At 49.3% G+C, this 11,600-nt stretch overlaps 2 long non-coding RNA genes across 4 annotated transcripts; both read left to right on the top strand.

Moving 5' to 3' along the window:
- The first annotated feature begins 4,088 nt into the window (after positions 1 to 4,088).
- Positions 4,089 to 7,017, top strand: LOC147575230 (uncharacterized). Its single transcript, XR_015242160.1, has 3 exons — positions 4,089 to 4,157; positions 4,359 to 4,548; positions 6,673 to 7,017. It is a non-coding gene; the product is annotated as an uncharacterized LOC147575230 (long non-coding RNA).
- Positions 7,018 to 7,023: 6 nt separating this feature from the next.
- Positions 7,024 to 10,279, top strand: LOC147575229 (uncharacterized). 3 transcript variants are annotated; one of them, XR_015242158.1, is made up of 7 exons: positions 7,024 to 7,107; positions 8,182 to 8,262; positions 8,682 to 8,834; positions 9,035 to 9,107; positions 9,355 to 9,434; positions 9,612 to 10,126; positions 10,168 to 10,279. It is a non-coding gene; the product is annotated as an uncharacterized LOC147575229 (long non-coding RNA). The 3 variants fall into 3 exon arrangements; XR_015242159.1 differs by lacking the exons at positions 9,355 to 9,434; positions 9,612 to 10,126; positions 10,168 to 10,279 and adding an exon at positions 9,236 to 9,346 and having other exon boundaries at positions 8,757 to 8,834; XR_015242157.1 differs by lacking the exons at positions 9,355 to 9,434; positions 9,612 to 10,126; positions 10,168 to 10,279 and adding an exon at positions 9,236 to 9,346.
- The last annotated feature ends 1,321 nt before the right edge of the window (positions 10,280 to 11,600 follow it).

Below are 11,600 nucleotides of genomic sequence, written 5' to 3'. Positions count from 1 at the left end.
TTCGTCCTTTAGCCTTTATTAACACACTATCCAATTACAGAATTAGAGTTTTCTTCATCCGACTGTATATTTACCATTTCCAGTGTGTTCCATATGTTTGTATGTTTTTGTGTCACTGATGAGCATCCCTTCACCTCGGCTGCAAGAATTCCTTTCAGCATTTCTCGTAAGGAGGGTCCAGTGTGATGAACTCTTCCAGCTTTTGTTTGTCTGGGAACTTTTTATTTTATTTTTTTGCCTTCATTTCCGAAGGACAGCTTCACTGGATAGTGTATTCTTGGCTGGCCTTTTTTTTCTTTCAGCACTGTGAATGTGTCATCCACCCTCTCCTGGTCGGTAGGGTTTCTGCTGAGAAATCCACAGATCTCCAGTGTGGGTTCCTTTGTAGATTACTCTTTTTTCCTCTTGTGCTTTCGGGATTCTACCTTCGATTTCTGACAGCTTCATTATAATGTGTTTTGGGAGAGATTGCTTTGCCTTGAAATAATGAGGTGATCTGTTAATTTCATGAACTTGAATGTCCAAAGTCTCTTTGCAGGTCTGGGAAGTTCTCAGACATGAGATCTCCAAATAGACCTCCATCCCCCTTCTTCCTCTCTTGTCCTTCTGGAACCCCAGCGATACCGGTGGCTCTTTTGATGGTGTTCCACGGATGACATATGCGCTTAGCTTCTTTTCTTTGTTCTCTGGGCTGTTTCAAAGCTCCTGTCCTGGGGCGCCTGGGTGGCGCAGTCGGTTAAGCGTCCGACTTCAGCCAGGTCACGATCTCGCGGTCCGTGAGTTCGAGCCCCGCGTCAGGCTCTGGGCTGATGGCTCAGAGCCTGGAGCCTGTTTCCCATTCTGTGTCTCCCTCTCTCTCTGCCCCTCCCCCGTTCATGCTCTGTCTCTCTCTGTCCCAAAAAAATAAATAAACGTTGAAAAAAAAAAATTTAAAAAAAAAAAAAAAAAAAAAAAGCTCCTGTCCTATATTCACTGATGGCTTTCTTCTTTCTGGTCTGTTCTGGTGATAATACCCTCTCTTTCACCCCTCATTTCATTCACTGACTTCTTCAGCTCCAGAATTTGTTTAGTTCTTTCTCATGATTCTCTTTGTTAAATTTCTCTTTCTGTGTATGTGTGCTTTTCCTGATTTCATTGAATTTCTTTGTGTTTACTTGTAGCTCATTAGCTTCCTCAAAAGAGCTATGTTGAATTCTTTGTCATGTAAGTCACAGATGTCCTCCCTGTCTTTGGGATCAGTTACTGGAAGATAAATGAGGGATCTTTTGGTGATGTCATGTTTCCTTGGTTCTTTATCTTCCTTTGAGTTTTGTGTTGCTGCTTTCACATTGATGTAGCAGTCACCCCTCCGATCTTTACCAGCTGCCTTCAGCTGGGGGGCACTTTTTGATGGCCCCGCTATACAGATTCTGTGGCTTTCTCCAACCTCCCATGGATACACCCGCTCCATGCTTCCTGATCCCTCTTGTGGCAGAATTCCTAAGCTTGTAGGTCTTCCCCTGATCTTACAACACACCAGACCAACTGTTAGAAACCTCTCTTTTGCTTTATTGAAGGTGGTGTTACGGCTCAGGACTGCACTTTCCCCCACGCGCTGGCCTGTTTTCCGTGGGTGCTCCCCGTCTACCCGAGCTTGTCTCCTGCTGCCCTGGGAGTGCACACAGGGTGGGGTGGGCGCTGTGAGTTTTGACACTCAGGTGTTGAGGGTGCCCACAGTCCAGTGGAGGGCTCCGAAGATGAGGTTTTCCCAGGGGCTGTGACAGGCTCCGTGTTGGAGTCCAGAATGCAGTCAACAGAAACGGCATCCCTTTAAGGCTCTCTGATACTATGACCTCATCCCTGATCTCCTTCCTCCAATCACAAAGCTCCTTTAACGCCCTGGGCATTGCAAGAGAAAAATGCGTTTCTTTAGCAGCCTCCTGCATAGCGGGGGAAGCGAGGCTGTCACCACTGGCCCTTTCCCCTGCAGGAGAGATGCCACCCGTGTCTCTGAGTTCTGCCACCTTGGGGGAGGGGTGCTGCTGTAACGTTTTCTTTCCAACAGAATGCTGGAACTTCTCTAGAAACCTGGGTTGCTACAAAGGCTATCTCGCCCATGGGTGGTCTGCCCATGTCAACATTATCCAGCCGCCCCCAGACTGCAGCTGAGAGGGACCAGAGCCGCCTCACAGGGTCCCGCCAGTGACAAAGCCTGTACCATGGTCTGCCTGCCCATCGCCGAAAGCATGGTGGTGAGACCCTCCCAGGCAACCTGCGTCAGGTGCTGGATCACACGGCTCCCACGGACGCACGTAAGTTTGGAGATGGAAGCTGAATTTTAGTTGTTGAAGGAAATACCTTTTTTTATGTGTATTTTTTAGAGACCTGGAGTGCAAGTGGGGGAGGGGCAGAGAGAGGGAGACACAGAACCCGAAGCAGGCTGCAGGCTCCGAGCCGTCAGCACAGAGCCCGACGTGGGGCTCGAGCTCACAAACCGTGAGATCGTGACCTGAGTCGAAGTCGGACGCTTAACCGACCAAGCCATCTAGGCGCCCCAGTTGTTAAAGGAGCTTATTGACAGCTGCCGCGATGCTGTCGTCACTCTGATGGACGCTAATTAAGCTCGCACTAATCATTCTGCAATATATATGGGCTTCACATCATCACCGTATGCCTTAAACTTAGATTTAATGTCAGTTACGTCTCAAAGTTGGAAAAAGCAATTTGAACCAGGCTCTTTAATTCCCAGGTACGTATATCTGAGCCGGGAGTCTCCCTTATGCCCCAAGTGTGTCCATACTAATCTGCGGGCTCCCTCCCCAGGTGTGTCCGCCCTCACATGGCAGGCAGCCTCCCTAAGTCAGTGCCTCTTCTGGGAAGTGGACCGCTGTCCCCAGGTGTGTCTCCGACCGGGAATATTTCCCCAGCACTCGAGGTGCTCTTGCCCCAAACAGCAGTGTCTAATTCCCCAGATGTGTCTCCTTGGACACACAGAGTCTTGCTAAGTGTACAGGTAGGTCTCCGTGAACCTAGGGCATCCCCTCTGAGTCGAAGTGATTCGTTGTCCTCCGGGCGTATCAACAGCGACCTGAGGTCCACACACTGACATGGCACGTTTCCCTAATTTCCCAGGTGTGTCTCCTCTGCCCTGGATACTTCTCTCTCCGAGCTTATTTACCCCAAGGGGAAACCGCCTAGCTCCCCGGGTTTATCTAATCTGTGACCTGCTGATAATGCAGACATGCCTATCCTTACATAAGATGTCTCCCTAATACCCCAAGTAGGTCTACACACCGTTAGGATGTCTCCTTAAATCCCAGTGTGTTTTCTCTGGCAACCCTGGATGTCTCTGTAATTGTCCAGGTGCATCTCCATTGAACTGGGATGTCTCCCTTCTAGCCAGGTGCCTGCTCTACCTGGGACACCCTAACTCCCCAGGCATGTATTGAGGGACCCGGGGGGCCGCCCTATTTCCCCAGGTGTGTGCCACAGCCTGATTCCAATTTCCCAGGTACGTGTCCCCTGACCCGGGACATCTCTTTACTTCCGTCGATCTGTCCACCCAGACGTGGGATGTGTGCCTGACTCGAGCGTGTCTGCTCTGAACTGGGATGTCTACCTACTTCCATAGTGGAGTCTGTTTTGATCTTGATGTTTCCTTAATTCTGCATTATGTGTCTAACTTGACCTGGATGTCTCCGCAATTCCCCTTTTGTGTCTTCACCGAACTAGATTTCTAATGCCCCAGGTTTATCTACCCAGACATGAAATGCTGCCACCGATTCCCAGGTGTTTTTCCTCTGACCTAGGATATGTTCCTTATTCTCCAGGTTGGCTTTCCCTTACCGGGATGTCTCCCTAGTCCCCACGTGTACGTGCTCACACCTGGGCTCTCTCTTACTTCCCGAGGGCACACACTGATCTGTCTGCCGAATTCCATAGGTGTTGACCCTGACCTGAGACGTTTCTCTTATTCCATGGATGTGTTTTCTGTCTTGCGATTTCTTGCTAATTCCCTGATGTGTTTACCATGACTTAGGATGTTTCTCTAATTACCCAGATGCTTCTACTCTGACCTGAGTGTCTCCCTAATCCCCAGATATGAATACTCTGACTTCTGATGTCTCAAAGTAACCCAGAGTTCTACCCTGACCTGGGATGTCCTGCTAGTTCCCCAGGTGAGTCTACCTGACCTGAGACGTTACCCAGTTCCCTGGGTATAGACACCCTGACATCACTGGTGTCCCTAATAACCCAGGTGTGTCTCCCTAATTCTCAAGGTGCGTGGACACCGAAAAGGGATGTCACTCTAATTCCCCAGTTGTATCTACAGTGACGTAGTCTGTGCATTCTTCAGCTACGTCTGCCTTTATCTTCAGAGTCAGAAGATAATTCTCCAAATGTGCCAACGGTCAAGTGGAATGCTTCTTATTCCCCATGGGAATGGGATGCACTGACATGGGATGTCTCATTAGAACCCCAAGGAACTCAGACTATGAGATCATGACCTGTGCCGAATTCGGACGCCGAACCAGCTGACCCACTCAGGCGCCCCGGTTGTTAAAGGAGGTGCCTTATGCTGCCATGATGCCGGTGTCACTCTGGACACTGATTTTGTATCTTGTACCCTTACTGGATTCACTTATCAGTTCTAAGTTTTCCTGTGGAGTCTGTAGTGTTTTCTCTATATAGTATCGTGTCGTCTGTGTAGTGAAAGTTCCACTTCTTCCTTGCCAATTTGGACACCTTTTATTCCTTTGTCTTGTCTGATTGCTGTGTCCTCCTTCATTGGGATTTTAATATCAGTTTCCAATTTGGCCAACTTCTGACCTTGGAGCTCATTATAAAAATCCTTCCAAATATCTTATTTGTAGGTTTTAGCGGAGATAAACAGTAAATATGCCTGGCAATAGTACACTTTTTTTTTTTTTTTGGCTTCTTTTAAACCAAAGGTAGATCAAGTTACTCAAGCAAAACTAATAAGCCTTTTATGACATATCCACGGACTCGAGATGTATGTCCTAGGAGGGTGCAAAAGATTTAGTCTTCCCAAGACCCAGAACTACTCCCAAAGATAGGCAAGATCTAGAAAGTTCCCCCGAGAGCTGGCAACAGTCAGTAGGATGGCAGCCACAAAGGGGGTGCAACCCGTATCTCAGGCCAGCCATATTCTCGGGGCCCCTGACCTTGCACTTACAAGAATGCACAGCCTGCAAGCCCCAGACAGGCAGAAAGCCAAGCCAGAGGCCCGGGACACACAGCAAGACAAATAGGAAAGCAGGAGCTGTCCCTGGGAGGGAGAGGGTCACTGACCAGAGGGGATCCCCAAACCAAATTCACAACAGTCTGGATTTGAAAGGGAAGAGACAGGGGCGCCTGGGTGGCACAGTCGGTTAAGCGTCCGACTTCAGCCAGGTCACGATCTCGCGGTCCGTGAGTTCGAGCCCCGCGTCGGGCTCTGGGCTGATGGCTCAGAGCCTGGAGCCTGTTTCCGATTCTGTGTCTCCCTCTCTCTCTGCCCCTCCCCTGTTCATGCTCTGTCTCTCTCTGTCCTAAAAATAAATAAACGTTGAAAGGGAAGAGACAACATGAAACTTGACCCCACTCTCTCTGCTGGCCTCTCCACTTCCTCAGGGTCCTGCGTGTAGGCTCCGGAGCGGGTGCGGTGTCCCAGTGGGCCTCGTCTGGGTCACCAGAGACTGTAGACGAGGAAAAATTAATTTTCCCTCTGCCCTTTCTAGTGCGTTCTTGGCTGAGAACTTGTAACTGGACAAGCTGGTCTAGGTCACGGGTTTCCGACCACGGCCGCTGTGATTCAGGGCTGCCCTTAGATGCTGCCATTTCTGCCACTGCGTATGCGCTCCGGAACCCCACTTCCCATATAAAGAGCTGGGGCACAAGAATATGGAGCTCTCAGCTCTCTAGAACTTTAGGTCTCATGTCTCCTCGGTGTCTGGCAGATCTGTCGCTCTTACCTTAGGGTCACGCCAAGACCGCCAGTAGTTCCCCAAGTGGAATGGTGGGCCCACCAGCAGAACCCAACACGTCAAGACTGTGGATAACGCAGGGCTTAGGGGCTTCGGGTCCACGTAGAACCACCCGCCAGCTCCAGCTGGCCCACTAAATCCTGGCCAGGAAAAGAAAAGCCCATCAGACCCGGGAGCTCAAATGCAAACAGAGTAGAGCTCAGATCCAAGAGGAACTTCCCCGCGGCTGTGGAAACATGAGAAAGACCAAGAAAAAAGGGCTCAGCAGGCACCCATGCCCATGTTTCTTGTCATCCCCAAAGCCATTAGCAGTCTTTGAATCCCATCCTTGTCATCAACACTGTTAAAAGAAAATTTGGGGGGCGCCTGGGTGGCTCAGTTAAGCATCTGACTTCAGGTCATGATCTCCCCATTCGTGGGTTCGAGCCCCGCGTCGGGCTCTGTGCTGACAGCTCAGAGCCTGGAGCTTGCCTCGGAGTCTGTCTCTCTCTCTCTCAGAGAAAACATTTTCTAGTCAACTTATGGATCTAGCTGGCTTCTATTTAGTGATTCATGAGTCATGCAGCCTGCAACCTAGCGATAGAAAGGAGCACCAAAGAGCTGCATGACGCACGAGATTCTTACAGACCACGTGAGCAGGAACGGGCAGATTCACTGGGCATCTGCTGATGGGTAAGCATGGTTACTCTTGTTATATGGGCCCCAGGGAAGTCTCGGAGCAGGTCGGGTACCTTGTGTGGAGCAGGTGAGAGCTGATTGGCTGACCTAGGCCTTCCTCTTCAGGGAGAGCAGAGCATAGAAACGTAAGTTTTGGTTTGCTGACACGGGGCTTAACATTAGTGACTCCATTTTGGACGTAATCTGGTTACTTTAACGACATTGACGTGAACTACATCCACAGTAGTTCCCTAAGCGTGGTGGCCCTGATCTGGATTGTATCTCAAGTTCCTCTGGGAAGTATACCTGAGCTGGGATGTCTCCAAATTTCCCCAGTTAGGTCTAACCTGATCTAGTATATGTCCCTAGTCACCGAGGGCGTGTATACTGACGGTGGGTGCCCGTCTTGACTGCCCCGACGTTGGAAGTCTGCCAATTTTCCCGTGGGTCTACACTGATCGAGGATATTCCCCTAAATCTCTAGGTATGTCTACTCTGACCTGGGAGGTGACCCTTATTCTGTATGTACCCTGATCAATGAGGTCTTTGAAATACAGAGACCTGTGGGGTTTCTCTAATTCTCTGAGTGTGCCTACTCTGGTACGCACTCAGAGATGCATCCCTAATCCTGTGTGTGAACCCTGAAAGGTGGTGTCCCCCAATCACCCAGGGGTGCCCTCCCTGATTTTCTCTAATAACCAGAAGTGTCTTCTCTGACCTGAGATATACCTTATCATCAATTGTGACTGACCTGGGATGTGTCCCTAATTCACCACGTGTGTCTTCAGTGACATTGGATAGCCCCCTAACTCCCCAGGTGTTTCTACCCTGACCTGAAATGTTTTCTTTGTTCTCCAAGTGTGTCTACCCTAAACTCGTATTATCTCTGAAAATTCCTGTATCTTCTCCGACCTGGTCCATCCCCTTAGAGCCCAGTTGTGTCCACATGGGCACGAGTGAATCTCTAATCCCAGATGTTTCTGTCGTGACCTGGTTTGTCTCGCTAACTCTTTAGGTGTTGACCTGGGATGTGTAATTCCTCCTCCGTGTGTCCACTGACTTGAGAGGTCTCGTGTTTATTGGTACCACTCTGGAAGTCCCCTCTCTGCTCTGTTGTATTCTGACGCAGCACGTCTGCTTACTTCCCCAAGTCCACCCACCCTGACCTTCAGGGTCTCCACAACTCCTGAGATGTTATCTCAGCTCACCTGGACCACTGACTAGTTCCCCAGATGTGTCTACAAAAAGCGGTATTTTATTGTAATATACCAGTTATGTCTACGCTGACCTGAGCGGTCTTAATTCCCCAAGTGTGTCAACACTAACCTAGTATGATTCCATAGATTCCCAGCTGTGTCTGCCTCGACATTGGATGTCTCCACTTGACCTGCTGTGACTACCTAGTATCTCAGGCATGTCCACTCTGACCCGGAACATCTAACACCTCAGGTGTGGCCACTTTGCCCTGGAGCCTCCCTGGTTCCCCAGTTGTGCTTGCCGTAATCTGAGATGTCAAACTCAGACGTGTCTACTCATACCTGGGATGTCTAATCCACAGATGTGTCCACGCTGAACAGGGATGGCTTCCTAAAACCCAGCTGTGTCTATCCTGACCCGGGATGTGTCCCAAATTTTCAAGGTGTGTCCATACTGAGGTGTGGTGTCCCTCTGGTTTTGCAGGAGTGTCTACGCTGACCTTTTCGTTCACATAAAACCCCAGTGGTGTATGTCTGAGCGGGGATCTCTCCCTAATTCCTCAGGCAGGCCTACCCTGCATCGGAATGTCTCACATTCCCCATGTCCAGCTGACCTACGAGATCTCCCTGGTCTCCCAGGCATGTCTACTCTGATCTGTGGTCTCCCTAACCCCCCAAGTGTGTCTCCTCTGACCTGGGTTGTCTCCCTGCTTCGTCATAAGTGTCCGCCTTGACACGGTGTATCTCCCTGGTTACCCTAACGTGACTGAGGTGTCTAATTCCATGGTGAATCTATGACCTGGGACAACCCATTTCCCCACGTATTTCTACTCCGACCAAAGAGGTCTCCTTGGCTCCACAGGAGTGTCTGCTCTGAGCTGGGATGTCTCATTCTCCAGATTTCTCTCTCTGGACCTTGAACGTCTCCGTTCTTCAGGACTGTCCAGCGTATCCTGGGACGTATGCCTTTGTCCTTCGCCGTGTCTACTGTGAATCTGGAGGTCTCGTTCCTCAGGTGTGTTGACACAGACTTCGGCTCTTTCTCTTATTCCCAGTTGCATCTAATCTCACCTGGGAGGTGTCCCTAGTTACCAAGGTGTGTCTGTATTGTTCACGAAGGGCTGTTTCCCCCAGGTCATCCACCTTGACCTGTGAAGTCTCCCGAACTCCACAAGTGTGTTCACAGTGACCTGAGGTATCTCCCTATCTCTCCAGGTGTTCTGACCTGTGATGTCTCTAAGTCCCCAGGGGTGTCTGCATTGATTACAGTGACCCTTTAATGCACCAGGTAGGTCAGCCTGACTTGGGATCCCTCCCTAACTTTGAGGGAAGGGTCTTCCCTGACTTAGGATGTCACACTGCTACCCCCCACCCCCCACTGTGTCTAGCCTGATCTGGAATCTCTCCCCCATCCAGGCTCTCCCCAGGTCCCCAGATGTGTCTACCCTGATACGTGATGTCCCCTGAGTTCCCCTCTGTTTCTATTTTGATGTGGAATGTCTACAGTAACCTGGAATGTCTCCTTAATTCCCCAGGTATGTCTACCCTTACCGGGATATCTGTTTAATAACTCAGATGTGTCTACACAGATGGGGCATGTCTACTTTCTTACAAAGTAAGCGCATCTCTTTTGACCAGGGATGTTTCCCTAGTATCCCAGGTTGTGTCTATCCTAAGATGGCCCCGTTTCCCCAGGGGAAGATACCATGACTTGGGATGTCACCTTGATTCCTTGGGAATTTCTATACTAATCTGAGAAACTGGTTTCCCCACGTATGTTCTATCACTTCAGAGGTCTTGAATTCTCTGGCTCCGTCTACTCTGACCCGGAATGTCTCCCTGTTTACCCTGCTGTATGTCAGCCAAACCTCGATGCCTCCTTAATAATCAGCTGTGTGAACATGTACCTGCATAGCTTTTCCCCTGCTCTTATCTGAACTCTACCCAGGAGGGTCTGCACTTGAGGATGTCTACCTAATTTCCCATGTGGCTCTTCTGACCTTTGTTGTAACCTTATTCCCTGCTATGTCCACACTCACACGGGGTGTCTTCATAATTCTCAAGATGAGTTAAGTATTTCTCAGGATGGTCCCTACATCCCCGGTCTGCCTCCCCTGACCTAGAATTTCTCTCGAAGCTCCAACATTACTCCTCCTACTCATGTGTCTACTTGACCAGTAATGTCTCCCTGCAACACAGATGTGTCTACTCTGACCTCGTGGATCTGCCTAACTCCCCCGGTGTGTCTATACTGATGGGAGGTCTAATTCTCAAAGTGCTTCTATACTAATCTGGGATTTTGACCTGGTTGCCTAGGAGTGCCTACCTTTATAAGGTATTTCTCCAAGATTCCCTTGGTGGGTCTATCTACTGAAGAATACCTACAGTTACATAAGAATCTGTTACCACTTTTACATTGTGGGTTTTTAATGTTTATTTTGTGTGCACACAGGCAGGGCGGCAGGGGTGGGGGGCGGGCAGAGAGACTCCCAAGCAGGCTCCATGCTGTCAGCACAGAGCCCAACGCCGGGCTCGATCCCACGACCCTGGGATCATGACCCAAGCTGAAATCCAGAGTCAGACGTTCAATAGGCTGAGCCACCCAGGCGCCCCGTCATGTTGTGCCTACATACGTAACTCAGAAAAAAAATTAAAACCCAATTGCACATTATAAAAATCAATGCAGATTGACTTGTAAAAGTAAAAACAATCTCATTATAACCAATTTGATCTTTCCAGGTGGTTAAACTTGGGCAAATGGGAATCTTGGATTTGGGGTATTTTCCAGACATTTGATATTATCCTCCTGTTTCTTGTGTTAATACCCGTTATTGTGTATCTTTTCAAGAGTCTTCAGTAAACACTAATCGTGATCTCCATGCGAGCTGAAGAACCTATGATCTTCAGTGTCCAAAGAAGGGTCACGTGATGCTAAACAGTCAGCCACTCTCCGTTCAACAGGGAGAGTGATCGACGGGAAGGGACTGGTTTTTATGTTAATGTTTATTTTTAAGAGAGGTGCAGAGAGCCTGACACGGGGCTCAAACTCATGAACCATGAGATCATGACCTGGGCCAAAGTCAGACACAACCCACTGAGCCACCCAGGAGCCCTGGAAGGGATTTTTTTTTTTTTTAATGAAATGGAGGGGTGCCCAGTGGCTCAGTCGGTTAAGTGTCCAATTCTTGATTTTGGCTCAGGTCATGATCTCAGGGTTGTGGGATCGAGCCCCACATCAGGATCCACATTGACCATGGAGCCTGCTTGGGATTCTCTCTCTCCCTTTCTCTCAAAAGTAAGATAAACCTTAAAAGACAAATGAAACGGAGGGGCGCCTGGGTGGCTCAGTAGGTTGAGTGTCCAACCGGCTCAGGTGTCGATCTTGCAGTCGACAAGTCTGAGCCCCACTGGGGGCCTCTGTGCTGACAGCTCGGAGCCCGGAGCCTGCTTCGGATTCCGTGTCTCCCTCTCTCTCTGCCCCTCCCCTGCCTCAAAAATAAAATAAACATTAAAAGAAATAAAACAAATGGAGACCACAGGTTGGGTATGCCCCCATACCAGACTCATAGTCACCTAACCAGATTTTAAAACTGTCCTGATTCTAAAAATGCTAATAACTCCAATTTTAAACAACACTTGAGCTTTCTTCGAGTCAGCATGACTTTACAGATTCCCAGCTAATCAGCTATATTCAAGTAAGCTGATGCACTGAAAAGCCATGTCAGTCACCAACTCCAGTCACAATGGAAAGTGTTGGACTTGCACATTCCTGCTTTACAGA

Source organism: Puma concolor, chromosome D3 (genome assembly GCF_028749965.1).
Source record: "Puma concolor isolate L17-30 chromosome D3, mPumCon1.1.hap2, whole genome shotgun sequence".
NCBI classification, from domain to species: Eukaryota; Metazoa; Chordata; class Mammalia; order Carnivora; family Felidae; genus Puma; species Puma concolor.
This window is presented reverse-complemented; position numbering and strand designations above follow the sequence as displayed.